The 19040-nt window shown below is 39.3% G+C and overlaps 1 protein-coding gene across 1 annotated transcript in view; it reads left to right on the top strand.

Annotated features, from left to right (window-relative positions):
* Window positions 1–19040, top strand: part of sytl5 (synaptotagmin-like 5) — an 81168-nt gene that overhangs the window by 2136 nt on the left and 59992 nt on the right. The window lies entirely within an intron of this gene.

Raw genomic sequence — 19040 nt, 5'->3', positions numbered from 1 at the left:
GGCTGTTTTATCACTGTCATAGGGGGAGTAATGCTTCACTAATGATAGTTGAGCTTTGTATACAGCGCACACACACAGCTGGAGGGGGAGTAAATGGTAAAATAAGGGTGGAGAAGCGCCAGGGAATGTAGGGATTCCCTGATTTCTGTACATGCGGGTGGGCAGAGAGCACATCCAGCAGAGCAGAAAAAAGCCCTGGGGAGTGCAGTCACACAGCATTAGAGGTCTGGCAAGACTGAACAGAACTGTGTGTGTGTGTTGCACGTAAATTGTTGGTGTATATTATGGCAGGGATATCTGTGATGACTGCTGCCACACTGACTTGGCAATGTGTCTGTCACTCTCTCAATTCTCCTCTCATTATCCACTCCCATATATTTTCTCAAATGTGACTGTTTTGCAGTGGAAAGGCAAGAGTTATGCAAATGTGTCTAAATTCTCCATTTAAAACAGCGTATGAAACATCATTATCTAACTCTGCTGACACCCTGAGCTGCTGTAGCACAGCTCCACTCAGCTGCTGCATTGGATAACGTCAGATCTTTGTAGTGCCGTGATGTGCGGGTTTCCCTCCCTCCCACGCATTCATTCCTCTCTTATTCATCGCTCTCCAGAGCATGCTGCGTGTCCATTTGGTATGCAGCCTATAGCCCCACTCGGCCTTAGAGATCCATCCAGTACCCCCGTTCCATCACAACCTCAGCCAGGCAATCAGTGGCACCGTGTCCGCACAGCAACCCTGCAGATGTGAGAGGGGAGGGAAAACACACCTGAAAAACAGAAATGTAATTTGGAGGCGGCTCTGTGAGGAATGACTCAGATGAGGAATAGATTGGCGGTCAGGTAGTGATGCCTCTCTGTTGGCCTTGCTAAGCCTTTAACATGTACACACACACACACACACGCACACATGGCAGAGTGGGTGCTGATGTCGAACCAAACCTGTGAGGCGGAACAGAGGGTAAAGGTGTCAGTGCTCAAATCGAACCCTTTATTTTACAAAATGACATAATTATTTGATTATTTCTTCAACGTAGCCATCTGGCTTGGGTGTGTTGTGAGGAAAGTCAACACAACACGGTGAACAACAAACACAGACGTTAATGAAATGCATTGTTAGCATAATCAACAGATGTATTTAAACAGATCAGATAAGGTCAGCCTCACTGGCATCACAGGAAATAAATGGTTCGCAGTTGTCAGATCCGTCACGTAAAGCTGCGTTAGACAATATTATTGTGTATAAAATTATGTAACAACCTTTGAGTATATTGTAATTCAGCAGATCTGAGAGGAAACTAGATATTTGGACTTCTCGTGGTTTGACATTAAAAAATCTAGCATCTGACTAAACTTGGTAACGGCAGGTCTTTTCAGAGAGCGGTGTAGTGACCAAGCAGTGTCGAACTGACAGATTCATGTGGACTCACAATGTGACAGATCCAGTAACTAATAGACTGCATGAAGGAACGTTAGTTAGTGATCTGCCTTTTTGAGTTATTTGCCTGCCACCATTTTGACTTTTTCTGAACATAAGTATCCATATATAGGTAAAAGGGACAGGGCTTTGGCAGCACAAGAGGTCACAGGTGAGCTACTAGAAAGCCATAGTCCTGCCCCTTCTGGGACCTAACTTTGGACAAAAATATGTCAGTCAGTAGTGAGTGACAAATAATTTTTTGACCCTGTCCACCATGTACACATATGATGTTCATTAATTGAAAGAAAGTCGCAGGTTGTGATATTAGATGTTATGATATTAAAGCAACATCTAGTTTTGTGTGAAACGTCTCGGTGGACTGCATTTCTTGTTGCATACAGTAGAAGTAACTAGTGATGTAGTTCTTGAGACCAGTCTATGTCTCGAGGCCAATTTTTTGTGGTCTCGGTCTTGTCACAGACTTAACTCATTTGGTCTTAGTCTTGTCTTGGTCTTGGATATAGCGGTCTTGATGGGATTTGTACGAAAACCGCATCCTCACAGAATAGTATCATTATTACCTCCGCCAAGGAGGTTATGTTATTGCCGGCATTGGTTTGTCTGTCTGTCTGTCCCTGTGCAAGTTAACTCAAAAAGTTATGGACGGATTTGGATGAAAATTTCAGGAAATGTTTATACAGGTGCAAGGAACAAATGATTAAATTTTGGTGGTGATCGGGGGGGACACTGATCTGCCTTAGCGGAGATCTGCGCTCTCCAAGTGCTTTTGTAGTTTATTATGTGCCCTCTTCAAATGAAACCAGTCCGATACATCTATTTTAAAAACATGTTACATTGAACACATTTTCTCAACAGACAATGCCAGCCCTCCACAGTCCACTAGTGATGTAGTGGACTGTGGAGGGCTGGCAAAAATTGGTCTTGAGACCAATTTGTTGTGGTCTCGGTCTTGTCACAGACTCAACTCATTTGGTCTCGGTCTTGTCTTGGTTTTGATACCCTCCGGTCTTGGCAGTGTCTTGGTCTAGCCCAGGGGTTGGCAACCTTTAACACTCAAAGAGCCATTTCGACCCGGTTTCCACGGAAAAGACAACACTGGGAGCCGCAAACACTTTTTGACATCTGAAATGAAGATGTTAGCCTATATATACCGTAAATTCTGAACTATACGCCGCTACTTTTTCCCCCACACTTTAAACACTGCGGTTTATACTCCGACGCGTCTTATACAACGATTTTACCGGTACCATGGCTTGGTGGCGCCTCGGTCGCTGGCGCCTCGGCGCACCTCGGGGCCAACGCTAGGTGCTGTTGCACCACCATACCATGGCTCGGTGCCAGGTGCCGTGGCACCGCGGTGGTGCCTCAGCTCGAGGTGCCGGTGGTGCCGCGGCACCGGTGGCACCCAGTTGTGGCACCGCAGTGCCCTGGCACCTGACACAGAGCAGTGGCACTGCGGTGCAACGGCACCCGGCACCGAGCCATGGTACGGCGGTGCCATGGCACCTAGCATTGGCCCCGAGGTGCCGCGGCACCTTGGTCGTGCCATGGCACCTGGCATCATTAAATGTTCTATTTTCTTCAGATATTTTTTCTTTTCTTAGATTTCTCCATACTTGGCCTACCTGGGGTTGAAAGTCTCGATAAATGTACGGCGTTTTGGCGGGCTGTCGGAGAGTGTGACGCATATTTTGAGCGACGAAAAATAATAATTTTGTATATATATATATATATATATATATATATATATATATATATATATACAATTTTATTTTAATATTTCGAGATCACAATAATCTTACAATTTACAACTACAATTAAACAAACGAACAAACACAAATAAAATACTTTGTTCAGATATTGTGCAGTTTTGGTGTCGCAGGGCATTCCGCGCATGCCGGCTGCCGGCTGACACGTCAAGTGCTGTCAAACGTCTCTGAAGAAGGCGAATGCTGATCACCGAAATTGCACAAGGTCTGAAGAAAGAAGTTAAAAACTTTGACTTAATAAGAAGACATGATACACGTTTTTGAGACAAATAACATACACTTCAATCGGACACTTATAATTTATTTTCCCAAGCCACGTAGAGCCGCAACATGAGGATGAAAGAGCCGCATGCGGCTCCGGAGCCGCGGGTTGCCGACCCCTGGTCTAGCCGGTCTTGACTACAACGCTGGAAGTAACCAACACCAACACAGCCGTTAACTTGGCATGTTTTACCCCGATCTCAGAGAGCTACATGAATCAGTTTTAGAAGAGGTGGAAATCACCCCAGTCTCATCATGTTGAATCTACAGACATCTTCAGGGAGACAGTTATGATGACAACAATCTATGTCTTTCATGACTTATTGTTTACATCGACAAATATCATACAGTATGTGCAAATGATGATGAAATAAGGTCCAAAATAAGGACACATGGGGCACAATGGAAGGGACAGGTCTACGGCTTTCTGTGTATGTCAATGAAAGTCAGAGCAATTTAGAGCTTACCCTAGTGGCCGTTAGTGGTATTACAGCTTCAAGATACTTCCACATTGCATTCAGTTTGGATCTCCTTATCTCTTACTTTTAATCCTAATATTTAGCTCCAGAAAGTATCTCATCATTCATCTTGTCTATCCTTGGGACAGACACGAGGGTTTGTATTTTTGGTTTCTATCTACAGCTGTTTTGTTCTAGAGTAGATTATTTTATATGGCAGCATTAGCATTAGCATTAATAATGAAGCATCAGCGTTGTCACAGCATGTCTCTGCTGGTGGAGGAGCTGATTTGAGCTGTTTTATATTCATTTTCATATACAAAGATGATTACTGGGAGAAGACAGAAGAGACCAAATCTGATACACAGCTGTTTGACATTGGTGAGCTTTTGGATTACATGAACATGAACATGAGCATTTAGTGAAAGTATAAAAGGGAAAAATCACTATTTTCTGGAGTTGTTAATCACTTGTAGGTCATATATGCAGTGTTTTGTCTAAGTTGCCAGAAGACAAAAAACATTGTATTGTATTGTTGCCAAGATTCGATCTCAAAAATTACTATTAATTGTAGGGGAGAAATAAATACAATATTTACCTGAGATGTTGTGGATTAAAAAGATAAACCTGCATAAAATCGAAATACCCAAGAAAAGCACAAATACGTAAAAATACAATGTTTTATGCAGGACTTTACTCATTGTACTCAGTTAATAAAATATGTTGATCAAATATTCTCAGAAGCAGAAGCTCATATGTGTAAGATATTCTTAAAAGGGTCAAGTGCGGTTACATTTCAGGGAATACTACCTAAGACTAATTTTAAGCATATTAAGCATTAACATTACATTAAATATGCATCAGTTGGGTTTGAAGATGAAAGGTCACTTCCTGGGTTGTTTTCAAGAGCTTTTAGTCGTGACATGCAAGTGAAAGTGTAACATATTGGTCAAAGCGATACCATAGTGATGTGTGAAATGTGAATAAAAGCACATTTACGTCAAAGTAAATTTAGTTTGAGTCATTTGAGAGTCAGTACCAGGAGAAAACGATGTGCAAATGCAATTGCATGATAATAAAACAGCAAGTAAAGGCTTCTACGAGGTGTATGAACATGGAGTGCACACTTTCCTGTAGGCATTAGACAGTATTTGGTCTTTTTAAGTTAAGCTCAGTATCTGTCAGTGAAAGGTCACCTGTGGGTTGATGTCATTACAGGTGGAGACTCATAGATGTGGGATGAAAATGTAGTTCTTTATATAATCCGATTAATCATTGGTGTCAGTAGCATTTTCTGTGGACCTCACCCATATTTGTTCTACAGTCAAAGTCCATAATGAAATGGCTTACACTGGGACACGGAGCCTGGATGTGTGATAGTTTTCCCTCCCAAGACACTGAAGTCATCCATTTTCATTTTGTGTTTCATTTGTTTGACGTGGCGCTGCCTTCAGGAGACATTGCGTTCGCTTGTTATTGCAGCACATACGGCTGGTTTAAATGAGTCCCTCTTGTATGTGCCATATTTTAGCAGTCTTCTTCCTTTCAGATCACCCTGGCAGATCATTTCTTTATTCACCTGAAACTGGTTGTAGTTTTTGTGTCACATTGAGGTCACATTGTTTACCTGACTGTAGACGTCCTTCAGCTGTCACTTAGTAAAGTACCGTGTTCAGTCTTTAAATGTTGTTGGACACAATTTGCTCAGAGGAGCGTTGATGTGAGTCTGTTTCCAGAGCTGCTGCTTTTCCTGTTCTGGGTATTATTTTTTTCTCGCCTACAGAAAGCAATTCCACTTTGTGACAAGGTTTATAAGATAAGAACATTAGATAGCCTGTAAATAAGTAGCTCTGAAAAATCCCATTGGCTGTTGTCATCTTCGCTAACACAAGCTCACATTTTATAGCAGATTATCTTTTTTTTAAGGAAAATGTTTTAGGGGAAAGGCTAAAATAAGAAAGACAAAGGGATAAAGCATAAAAGCATGAAATGGGATATGAACCTGTTCTCATGTCTGTAAATCCACATGAGAGTGGGTTGCCTCCATGTCTCTACAGCAGATAAAGTTAATAAAAAAAAAAAAAGTTAATATTAGAGCCCTACCAATATGGGATTTTTGGGGCCGATGCTGATATCGATACTGGGGGCTAAAAAAAGCCGATATTCAATATATCGGCCGATATCCAATATTGGCCGATAACCGATATATTGGCCAATATATGAAATAAGAACACTGATCTACACAGGACATAATAATCTTATATTAGATAACTGTGGACAGGTGGATAAACAGTTGCATAAATCTTTGTTTATCTCACAAAGATAATTTACACAACTTTCAAATGCAAACTATGCAATCACAAAAAAAATTAGAGCAAAAAATATTACTTACCACAAAATAATGTTTTCCCTCACAAATTTTGATGTGTCTTCCACACATCACTACAACTTCCCGTGTGGACTAAGGACTAAACTGAGCATGTGCAGAGTGAATTAGGTGAGTTCTAAGTTGTTCCTGATTTGAGCAATTGCAAGAGTTACAACTGACCCGTGTTACAACTGTCCCCGGTCTCCCCTACATTATTAATACCCAGCCCTGCTGGCAGAATGAAACTGTGAGGTAGACAGGAACTGCACAGACATGGGTGTGTGTGTGGGGGTGAATACTTCATAAGACAGGGGGTTCTGTGATTTTCGGAGGGGGGGGGGGGGGGTTGGAGCGGGGGGCTTAGTGGTCCATCCTCGTCAGAGCGCGCGAGCCGGGGGGAGATGTAGCTCCATGATTATGTGATTGTGTGTGTGGGGGTGATAGCGTCATTGTCTGAGCAGGAGTGAAAGTGAAACTATCTCGCTTTACTGTTCCTCTAACTCTCCAGGCAGCACACACACACACAGGAGCAGCGAGTGACAGAATCTCCATGCAGCACAAAAGTTAATACATCGACAACATATCGGCCGATGTTGATTAATCGATGATACGCTATAATCGGCCCGATTAATCGGCCGGGCTGTAGTTAATATTCTCTCAACTGAAAAACCCTGAGTAAAAAAATAAACACTTTGGTGGCTTTTGCAGTCACCGTAGGGGAGGGTAATTCCCCTATGCTGGTTTCAGGGGTATTCATTTGGTTGCAGTCTGCACTTTGACCATTAGATGTCACTAAATGTTATACAATAAACCTTAAATGCTCATAAACAGTCGATAAAACACTGGGGAAGGATTTATTGATCCTCAATAACACCTAAAGGTTTACTTGTAAAGCTCCTAAAGGATAACTTCTAATACAGAGGAAGGAGCCTATTAAAACTGAAAGTCTCTAGACCATCTCTGACCTTTTTTCGCGAGAGTTCAGCTATTGTCCAAGCTTGGCTGTGCTGAAACAAATATCAGGATGCCCTTTCTGTCAACATGCTCTGTGCTCCAAACATTGGCTTCTGCATGCTGTTTATTTTACTCAGGCAGTTGTTTTGGCTCACAGACATTTTTTTTTTTTTTTTTTTTGTGTGGGATGTTGAGAGCTTATATGTGCAAGTAAAGTTGTTTTTCTGTTTAGTTTTTTATTTTCATAAGTACCTTATTTGAATGAACGCCATGTGAAATTCACTCTGCAAATAAACTCCCTTGACAATATGAGAGAAAAGATTAATGACTTGGCCAGTGATCAGTGTGAATCATGACCAACAGTAGCAGATGGTGAAATGTAAAGGGTTGCAAATTATTACTTAGACTATTAAAATTTTAATAGGTAATGAAATTTATTAGATTTCATTAAGGACCTGGCCATGTATTTAATATATTTGTTGTATCATGACATGTTAATGACTACATCTCACATCTTGGCAGCATCAGACTGGCTTTGGCCATACTGCAAAACTCGTAAATCCAGGAAAAAAAACCCATCAAAACATTGATTTGTTTTTGACTTCTTTTCTCAAAAAATGTTTGCCATCAGACTTGGCAGATTGAGGTTGCTTTGAGTAACTGGAAGTCAACAACCATGACTCGAAGGTGAAGTCTTTTAAAGTGTAATACCTCTGCCTGTCACCAAATAGTTGAAATGCATTCTGTATTTTGATGTAACAATAGCTTTTTATAACCATCCTACCTCAAACTATCCTATAGCTGAGCTGTTATACTTGGAAATTTGACAAAAGAAGGCAGAGAAAACAAGCAAAGCAACGGAGCAAATGGGATTTTTATTGTAAAGTGCATTTTTATTAGTAACTAATAAAGTCAATTCCAGTATATTAGAGTCTTGGCGTTTGGAGACCATTAGGTAAATCTATATCTAATTTGGTGACATCCATAATAACAGCTTGTACACTGATGTCTATATAGAGAAATGATGTGGTTTTCCATCATAAACTCCATGTAAGAACACAAGTAAGCCCAAATCTCTGTAACTAATATGGATTCCACTTTTATTTCTTTTGGAATTTAATTACATGCCACTGTTACATGTAACTTTACTCTCTGGTTGTGTTATTAAGACATGATTCTGAGGTAAATAATTAAGGCAAGGCAGGTTTATTTGTATAGCACATTTCAGCAACAAGGCAATTCAAAGTGCTTCACACAGGACATTGAAATACGACAACAGGGAAAAAGAAACACATTTAAAACATTATAAAAGAAACATGTAAAAGGTGATTAAAAACAGCAAACTAGAAGCACTCGGAGAGCGCAGACCTCCACCAAGGCTGATCAGTGGCCCCCCCCGTGGGCCCCCCACCCCCGATCACCACCAAAATGTAATCATTTCTTCCTTATCCCATTTCCAACAAAACCTGAAAATTTCATCCAAATCTGTCCATAACTTTTGGAGTTATGTTGCACATTAACAATCAGTGCCCCCCCCCCCCGATCACCACCAAAATTTAATCATTTCTTCCTCATCCCATTTCCAACAAAACCTGAAAATTTCATCCAAATCTGTCCATAACTTTTTGAGTTATGTTGCACACTAACGGACAGACAAACAAACAGACAGACAAACAAACAAACCCTGGCAAAAACATAACCTCCTTGGTGGAGGTAATAAGATAAAATCCAAAAATATAAACACACACACATATTAAAGTAAGAGTTGCCGTGCAGAGTTTCGAAAGAGAATATAAAATTTAAAAAGTAAAAAGCCTTTTAGTCAAAGGCAGCAGTGAACAGGTGAGTCTTTAACCGTGACTTAAAAGAACTCAGACTCTCAGCAGACCTGATATTTTCACGTAGTTTGTTCTTTTTTTTTTTTTTTTTAAATTCTTTATTGAAATTTTCAAAAGAATACAGGCACAGACATATGTCCCTATACTTAACACAGTTGATTAGCCACCCATAAATACGTTCACTTATAAAACTGCTCTTTATCTATATAAAAAAAAAAAAAAAAAAAAAAAAAAAAAAAAAAAAAAAAAAAAGGCCTTTTTTATACACATTAACACCTTTAAAAAAAAAAAAAAAAAAAAAAAAAAAGAAAAAAAACAAAACATACATACATATACATGTTAACAAGGCACACATTCTTAAAACATGCATACATGTTTTTTTTTTTTTTTTTTTGTCTTTTTTTTTTTTTCTTTTTTCTTTCAATGTGAAGACTGACTTACAAGTCTATTATGTTCCATGGAAAGGAGTGCTGTTTGTCCAGGGTTCTTCTTCTGCGTAGTTCAGTCAATGTTTGTTTAATCACTGTTTTACTATCTATGAGATTCTGATTAATGACTGTTAAACATCTTGTTTTCCAGAGCTTGACTGTTACAATGTAGATGATTAACTGGAAGAGTCTATGTTTGTTTGTTGATGTTGATTCCTCTAGAAGTCCGTACATGACTGAGCGATAGTTTATAGGGCAGCTCAGGCCAATGTTTTTAAAAAAAAGTCCAAACAGCTTGCGCTCTATAGCAGTCAATAAGTACGTGTTCTTGAGTTTCGTCATTTCCACAGTTTATCATCGGACATTTTTTTGTTGTGACATAACAGCTCCAGGATACCAGAGCTCTAGCTGGAAGTCTACTTACAGAAATAAGCCAGCGGATATCTCTGTAATTCTCAGAAATAGATTTGTCCTTTATATTTTTAATGACAGTCTTCTTCTCGTTTTCCTTTACATGTTTGTAATCCACCAATCCACCATAGCTAAAATCGCTTATACATTTATAGATCCCTCTAGAAGTCCCCTTAACCCAGTCGATATTTAAATGTTTATACTTTTCTTTTATGTCACCATATATGATTTTGTAATAAGGTCCTTTCCTTGCCCTGCCTTTTTTTTTCTCCCAGGTGGACAGGTCATAGATCCATATTGACTTCCGTGACATACTCATTGAGACATTCTTAATAAAGGCAATATTTAATTTGAGACCGAGATCTAGTGCACCGAGTCCACCGAGTTCTTTATTTTTAAACAATAGTATTCTTTTAGTGACCTCTCTGGTGGTTCCCCAGATCAGATTTACACACTGTTTGTTCAACCGCGTTATCATTTTGTCAGTTGGAGGAAAAATGTTAGCTAAAAAGAGGAGTTTGGAAAGGATATGAGTTTTCACAATGTTAATTCTACTTTTATAATTTGTATTCTTGTTCTGCCATCTGTTAACTTCTTCCTTAGTCGAGGTGAATTTTTGTTCCCAATTTCTTTCCCCACAGTTGTTATTTCCAAATGAGATTCCGAGGATTTTAATTTCATCTTTAGTTTGAATATTTAGGTTGGGTTTATCTATTGCATCTCCGATCCAAACTCCCTCTGTTTTGCTATGGTTTAGGACAGCTCCTGAAGCCATTTCATACATATTAAGATGATTAGTTAGAACATCCATCTCCACCTGGTTTTTAATTACGACAGTGATGTCATCTGCATAAGCTATTGATTTGACTAAACAGGATTGGCCGAGAGGTATGCCTGTTATTTTTATGTCTGAATTAATTGATTTTATTAATGGGCTGATTGCTAAAACATAAAGAGCAGAGCTGAGAGGACATCCCTGCTTCACCCCTCTCTCCACCTGGAAAGATTTTGTTAAAACACCATTGACATTTATCTTTACGGATGACTTCATATATAAACATTTAACCATGTCGATAAAACTTTTAGGAAGACCATATGCCTCCATTGCAGCCCAAAGATAGTCACGTGAAATATAATCGAAAGCCTTCTTTTGGTCTAAACCGACAATAAAGAAATCCTTTTGGCCTGAATATGACAGTTCTCTTAATGTGCTCAAATTATCCCACATATATCGACCTTTGACTGCGCAGGTCTGTTCTTTTACGATAATTTTTTCTAAAACACTACTTAACCGATTATTGATAATTTTTGCCAGAATCTTATAGTCGGTGTTCATTAATGTTAAGTGCCTATAATTATCGATGCATGAACGGTCACCTTTTTTGTACAGCAAGTTTAAAACTCCTTCATAAAATGAATCTGCCATGACCCCTTTATTTAAACCTTCGTTTAACATAGAGGTAAGTAGATGTAAAACTTCTTCTATATTTAGCTGATAAAACTCTGTGGGGAGTCCATCAGGTCCAGGACTTTTACCTACATTTAACTGGTGAATGGCCTGAACCACTTCTTCTCTTTTGATTTCTCCTTTTAGGGAGTCACAATTTATTGGAGTAGAGTCTCGAATGGAGTCTAAAAGAGTTTTCGTACAACTCCTATCTATGTCGTTTTTTTTATACGAGTTCACACAGTGTTCTCTGATAGTTTCTCTAATATCTTTGTCAGTATTTGATGTTTGACCATCCGGTTTCTTTATTGATTGTATAGTTTTACTCTGAATTTGTTTTTGTGCAGAGGTGATAATATGTGATACGTTTCCTTTTTCATTTATCTCAGTATCTTTACAAATATTAAATGACATTTCGCTATTCAACTTATCTATTAGGACCTTTAGGTCACCCATAAGATCTTCTTCAATGTTAGTTCTGTGTTCTTTCTGTTTTAAAGTGATATATTGTTTGACCATGATGTTATGTTCCAAATTTTTTCTTTTATTTAGTTCTCTACATTTGAATTTAAAGAAATCCTTGACTCTATGTTTTAATGTTTCCCATAATTTGGTATACGAGTTTGTGATACATTGTAATTGTATCACCTTTCGGATTTCATGTTTTAATTCTGTTAGCAATTCTTTATTTTTTAGACATTGTGTATTAAGTTTCCAGTACCCTCTATGGGCGGGTTTACTAGAAGACAAGGTTGTTTTAACTAATAAGTGGTCAGAAAAATCATTCAATATTGTTGAATACTGTATCACTTTAAAGTGAGAAGATACGTAGATCCTATCAATGCGGGTTTTAGATTTGGAATCAAATCTAGTGAATTCCAGCCCAAAGGGATTAATTGATCGGCAGGTGTCGATCAGTTTGGCTTCTTCATTAATAAGTTTTAGATGTTTACCTTGTGTTGTAAGGCGAAATGGTGCAGTGCTACAGCGATCGTTTTCTGCTGTGACTGTATTAAAATCTCCACTTAAGATGACTTTATATCCTACCATCAGCAATTCTCTGAGCCTTTTGAATAATTTTGTTTTTTTTCGTGCTTCAGGAGCTGTATAAACGTTAATTATTCTATATTTGTCACCTTGGTACAAACAATCAATCATTAAAAGTCTACCAGGTATTATGTCCCTTCTTCTAATGATGACAATATCATGAGTTCTGAAGAAAATCCCAACCCCATCAGCCTTATCTTCCCCAATTGATATTATACATTTACCCTTAGTCCACATATTACACACTTTATCAACATCATCACTTGTAGTGAGCCTTAGCTCTTGAATACACGCAATGTCTATGTCAGAGTTCAACAAATATCCAATCTTCTGTATTCTGTTTTCAGTGGATTTAACACCTCTAACATTCAGAGTGGCCACTTTGAGGAGCCCCATTAAGGAGGGGAGAGTTGAGGAGAGGGCTTATCATTATACCGTTTCCCCTCCCGTGGAGGAGAGGAGCGGGATCGTCTTTTCCTTTTAACTACTTCAAAGGGGATCTCTAACTCACATGAGCTTGGAACAGGAAACTCTGGGGTGGGTGAAAAGGAGCCGGACCCCGAGTTCTTACGTGATGGTAAATTCTCCTCATAAGGAGGAGAGATGGGGGTGCTTGTGGCCCGCTGACCTGGTGTAATCCTATCTGTATTAGATGCTGAGCTTTGACTCTCACTTATGCTTTCAAAATGAGTGATGTCATCACTACTTTCAGAAGTCGTACTGTTACTATCTATGCTTAAATTACTCTCACCTGTCTGATTAAAGGGATCACTGTTGGGGGGGTGAGATGAAGTGTGATGGTCTGCCGATGGCCCGGGGGGTGGGTGCTGATCCGCAGAGATGGAAGTTGGTGTGCACTGATGCTCATCAGGACTGGAGCCGGGCGAAGGCTGCTGGACCGCAGGCTTTGTAATGGAGGGCTGCTGTACCACGGATCTGGAGCTGGACGGACGGGGCTGGATCTCTGGCTTGGAGCCGGACGAACGGGGCTGGATCTCCGGCTTCGACGGACGCTGTTGGTCGGCTGATCTGATACCAGGCGGCGGCTGATGGATTCTGTGCCCGGGGATGGAATGGTGCCGTTGTTCCTTAGGTCTGGTGCCGGACGTATGCTGATGGTCGGAGAAACCCTTAGCTCTTGGATCTATCTGCTGCTGAATGGTCGCGAAGCTGGAAGGTTGACGTTGGAGGACTGGATTTTGTTGGGACTGTGTTTTGTTTGCATATGAGTCTGGACAGGTGAAAAAGGTGTGCCCGTCCACACCACACAAACTACACCGGCCCTCTGAGCTGCATTCTTTGGCTTTGTGTCCCAGGTGGCCACACCTCCAGCATTTCACTTGAGTGCAGTCTTTCACCTGGTGGTCAGTTGATTGGCATATGAAGCAGGTGTTTGATTGTCCTGGGTAAATGATTCTGCCATTATACGGGCCCAAAGAAATTGAATTTGGGATCTGGATAAGGTGTCCATTAGCATTTTTGTGGAGCCGTACTTTATATTTTCGGACTCCGTACCAGATCCCAAGCTTATCTACAGGTTTCACTGTGTGTAAAATGTCACAGAATCTTCTTAAATATAAATCAATGTCCTCATCTGGAACTCGTCCTGTCCAGAACTTAACAACCACAGATATAACATCAGTTTGGACAGAGGATTCGACAGACCAGTCTCTCCATTTAGGATCATTACTTTTTGAAGCTTGTAGTTTGTTCCAGATACACGGAGCATGGAAACTGAACGCTGATTCTCCATGTTTAGTTCTGACTTTTGGAACATAGAGCAGACCTGCACCAGACGACCTGAGGGGTCTGGATGGATCATACTGGACTAGAAGGTCTCTGATGTATTTTGGGCCTAAACCATTCAGTGCTTTATATGCTAGCAAGAGAATTTTAAAGTCTATTCTATGAGAATTAAAAGAAAAAGCAGAATAGAAGAATCCCTCTATACCTGGAGGATTTAAGGTACACCTGTCTGAAACTGCAGATTTGTTTTTGCTGCTGGATCTATATTCATTGATCTGTCCTGGTGCGTCTGCCAGCCAAGGTTCTGCAAACACAGAATTTCCTTGTTTCCTTGTCTCCTTGATTTTCCAGCTAATTTGCCACCATATAGTCTGCAGAAGTGATACAGGGATAACCTTAAAAACACTTTTACCCATAGCATCCACTGAGACTGTTACATATGGCACAGACTCCACATGCACATACTTATTTTTTCAGGTTTCAGTCATGCAGGAGTCTCTTTACATTAGCCACTAGTGCTTTGAAAAGACATAGTACAGTAAAATGTGGCAGGAAAGAAGCAGTTGAACAGAAATGAGTGCTATGAAATATTCAGCCATGCCAGAGATAGAAGAGTGAGCTGTTTATAACCCCCACATCTCTCTCTGACTCTCTCTGTGAAGCAGCAACAACAGAGACCCGCACTAAAACTGGGTTAATAAGATCCAGCCTGAGTCTAAAAACGCCTCATCCCTTGTTCTTTAAGTGCATAAGATCCTCATACACTTCTCACTGCTAAAACAAAAAGGATTTCAGTTTAAACTTCTCCAAACAGATGCATGTACAGTATAATCAGTCATGTACCTGTTTCTTATTATTTGTTGTTTTATCAGGGATTTACTCAGGGAGAATCTGTTATTCCCTGAAGGTTGAGATTTCAGGTCTTGCAGTCACGGAAAGTGTGTTTATTCATTCAACAACTAAACCTATCACAGTTCATATCCAGGGGTGTAGGAAAATATCGGTTTTGCAATATATCGAGATGTTTCACTTCACGATACTGTATCGATATTAGAAAGTACTGTATTGATATTTTTAGGTATTTAGTCAAATGTAGATATGGCAGAGGTTCATTTTTGCTTTTTGATTTTCAAGCTCTTTTATTTCTATATTCACATGGGTATTTGTTCTGTTGTTTGTATACTACAAAAGCAGTATTGTGATATTGCAGGGCATAAATGTAGTTTTTTGAAATTGATAACACTGTTTTGTTAAATAATGGATAATTCAAGCATCCTAAAAGCACTTTTTACTGTCTGAAAGAGGCAAATGTTTGTTTTTTATTGAGAATGCACAAAAATAATGTTGTGATGTTGGATGATTCAGGGACTGAACACTAAGTTTTCTTTTCGCAATAGAGTCCAAACATTTAAGCAGGATCTTAAACTGTAATTCTGTAAAACACTATTTATTTATATATTTATTTGTGTGTTTTTTGTACTGGTAAAGCCGCATGTTAAAAATGTATTTATCCAAATGCTGCACTGTAAGTTTTTCCAAGAAATAACCAAAAAAAAGCAACAAAACAAAAAATTTCACCTTGTTAGCAGTATTGTGATATATCGCAATATAATGGTATTGTGATCCTAGTATTGTGATATGTTTTGTATCGCCAGATTCTTGCCAATACACACCCCTATTCATATCCATGCATGCTCTGAGACTTGTCAGATCAAACTGATTCACAGAATAGATGGAGGGGCTCTAGGTCATATTTCACCTTTTGCATATTAAGAAATGACCTGAAGTTATCATTAGAGCTCTGAAGTTCAGCCAAAGATGCATGTGTATTGAACTGTATAGATATGAACTGAATTTATTCATACTCACTGACTGATTGATGTGACCACTAGAGGGAGTAGTGAGTGACTCTGTAGGTCCCCAATGGTGAGAAAAAGTAACGCCACGGGGCCTTTGACCAAAGTGTTAGAATGTGACGAGATGGGATGAGAAGAACTAACAAACAACTTTTAGAGTCAAAGATAGTGTCAGAGCAATAAAACCTAGAAACACTGTTGTTGTTTTTACCACTGGACACAGCTCTAAATGAACAGAATGGAGTTTGATGATGAAATCAGTGTTTCCTCTACATTCGTGAGTTTGATTATGAAGCTTACGAAGGTATAAAGTTGTTATATGATGTCATCACAATATTACAGGGGAAGCCGTGGCCTAGAGGGTTGAAGAATTTGCTTGTGACCAAAGATTTGCCAGTTCAATTCCCAAGATCAGCAGGGAAATCATTGGCTGATGCGCCCCTGATTTGTTGGACGATTCCAAACAGATCTTTAGTGCAGCTATTGACAACACAACCCGTACAGAAATGGAGGTGATTTATGGTTTAACTGTGTCTGTTTTCTGTCTAAAACCAGAGCTAAGCTAACAGAGCTAAGATGTAAACTATCAGCTGACACAATATTTTATTTTGACTGTTATTTTTTTATTTTAAGAATAAAACTCAATACCATAATATAGATGTGTGTAAACAATGAGCTTTATTCTTGAATCAGTGAGGAATATAGTCTGTGGATACATAGTGTTCAGTCATTGTTGGTTTGGGTAGCGTTTGGAATAAAAATACAACATGTGGAGGTCAGTGTTTGCATTTCAATAAAAAGCCTTGATTCTGGGAAATTATTCTATATCTTTCAAAGCTCATGTTTTTCATGGTTTTCTCTTCTCATATTACCAACTAATTTAGCCATATTTTACCACTAACAAGAAAAACAATGCTTTGCATAATATTGCCGCAGAAGATCAAAATAGTTTTCCTTATTTTAAGAAATAAACCGTGTTCACAACAGGTAAATTCAAGACTAAACATCTGTCTTAAATTCAATCTGATTAAAGTTTGGCCTTTCGTCTCATTTTAAGGTCCAATGTGGTCTTTTAATGGTAAGATTTTTGTTCCAGCTTTAAGAGGCTGTAGAAGGGTAATACAAGATAATTGGGTTATGTTTCAGAGTATTTGATGTCCTTCTAGTAGGGCTGTTTTTGCAGCGCACACACAGGCTGATGCTCTGTTTTAATTAATCACATTAGCTGACGCAAGGATGACGAATATGAGGGTAGAGTTACAAACATTAACCTTTCAGATGTGAATGACTGAAGTGGGAATATAAAAGCAGCTAAGAGAGAAAAAACTGGTCCATTATAGTGAGATATTCAAAGAAGATTGTTCATATGTTGAAGAGTTTCTATCATACAAGGCTAAGGTTATATTTTAAGGCCAAACAAGCTCTTGAATCAGTATATTTTTTCTGCTGTTCACTATTGATTGTAGACATAGACTTTCTTTCGTATTTTGTGCAGCTCAGATTTAAGGCGCATAATCTAGTGTTTTTCTCATTTTGCAGTGAACAAATGGGGACATCTTTATCATTGGTGATGCAATTGTCATGTAATTGTTTAGCTATATATATTTCATAGCACAGCATTAAGAAATGAAAGCATTTTTATCAAACTGCCTTCTAAGCCTGAATGTAATGCTGTGTCTGACCTTCTGGAGGGTCTGTTTTTTATTTTGTATTTCTCTCCCACAGGGTTATTTTAAATGGCTGCTGTGATGTCCAGAAAGGAGAAAACAAAGTTACACCCAAATTTTTTTGCTTTTTCCTTAAAATTCAGATGTTGTTTTTGTCTTTCTTTCATTTCACCAGTTACCACCAGTCACTAATCATCTATTGTCTGTGGATGATGCACTTTCGCAGTGTATTTGTCTGGAGCTCATGGTGGCTTTGCTTCCCAATTTGCGTGTGAAAGAAACAAACAACCTATCAGTGCGAGGACATTTAGTAGCATGCAGACTATGAGATATGTGACAAGGTCAGTGATGTTGAAAAGCATCAGAAAGTGGAGGGAGCATCATAGGGGTAAGGTTTTAGGAGCACAAACTCAGCTGGATTGTTTTCCTATTTTCTGCTCCATTGAGCTCTGTAGGAACTGTAGAGGCCCGTAGGCTGGATAGGTCATTACCGATGATGGCCTCTCTGAGAGCGGTAATGATACGGTGGCTGTGACATGTATGCAGCATGGCTGTAAGGGCAGCTTTTTAAATGTTAGCCACGGTTGAAGAGGAATTGCTTTAAACAATGATACTGGTCAAGCACAGAGTTTTGTTGTTTCATGAAATGACTCATGTGTTGCTGCATTTCCAGACAAGTCTCCCATTTTGTTTTGAAGTGCTTGTCAAACTGTCAAAGAGCATCTCCACTCTTTTCAGTCATCTGGATTTTAGGACTGCTTCACACACAAACATGTCACCCCAAAACAGTGTCTAAAGATGTAAGTGTTTGTAGTTGTTCTGAATGGTCACACTGAAAGATGCCTAGAGAAAGAGCAAAATGTGACTGGTGCTCAAATGTGGATGAGGGTGCACAGTGTGTCTTTAAAGGCATCAATTGACCGCGTTAAAAAAAAATAAAAAATGAGAGCTGTAGAGAGGTCCTGCTTACGCTTTCTCTTCTACACGTCTATCCATCTATAGTGTTTCAGATGAGCGGCTTTTGCAGAGTAAACAAACAGTTATTTTAGTGAACAGAATATCAGCAGAACAGCACAAAGTATTAAACACCAGAAAAAATGACAAATATCGTACGTTTGACAATTTTACATCTATTCAGACCTGGCAGTAACGGAGTGATTATCCTGAGTGATCCAATCAGAAGTGGATAACTCCTCTACCAGGTGTGAAAGTCACTCAGGAGAACTGCGAAGGTGGTCTGTGACGCATAAGTCCATGTTCTGTAAGCAGTGTGAACATGAATCTGTCCTGAGACGGACTGAGGAAGGATCCTGACGCCCCTATAAGCAAAACACAGGTGTGAATTTAAA

Source organism: Sphaeramia orbicularis, chromosome 21 (assembly GCF_902148855.1).
Source record: "Sphaeramia orbicularis chromosome 21, fSphaOr1.1, whole genome shotgun sequence".
In the NCBI taxonomy this organism is placed as follows: domain Eukaryota; kingdom Metazoa; phylum Chordata; class Actinopteri; order Kurtiformes; family Apogonidae; genus Sphaeramia; species Sphaeramia orbicularis.
Note: the sequence above shows the minus strand (reverse complement) of the source record. Positions and strands in the feature narration are given on the sequence as shown.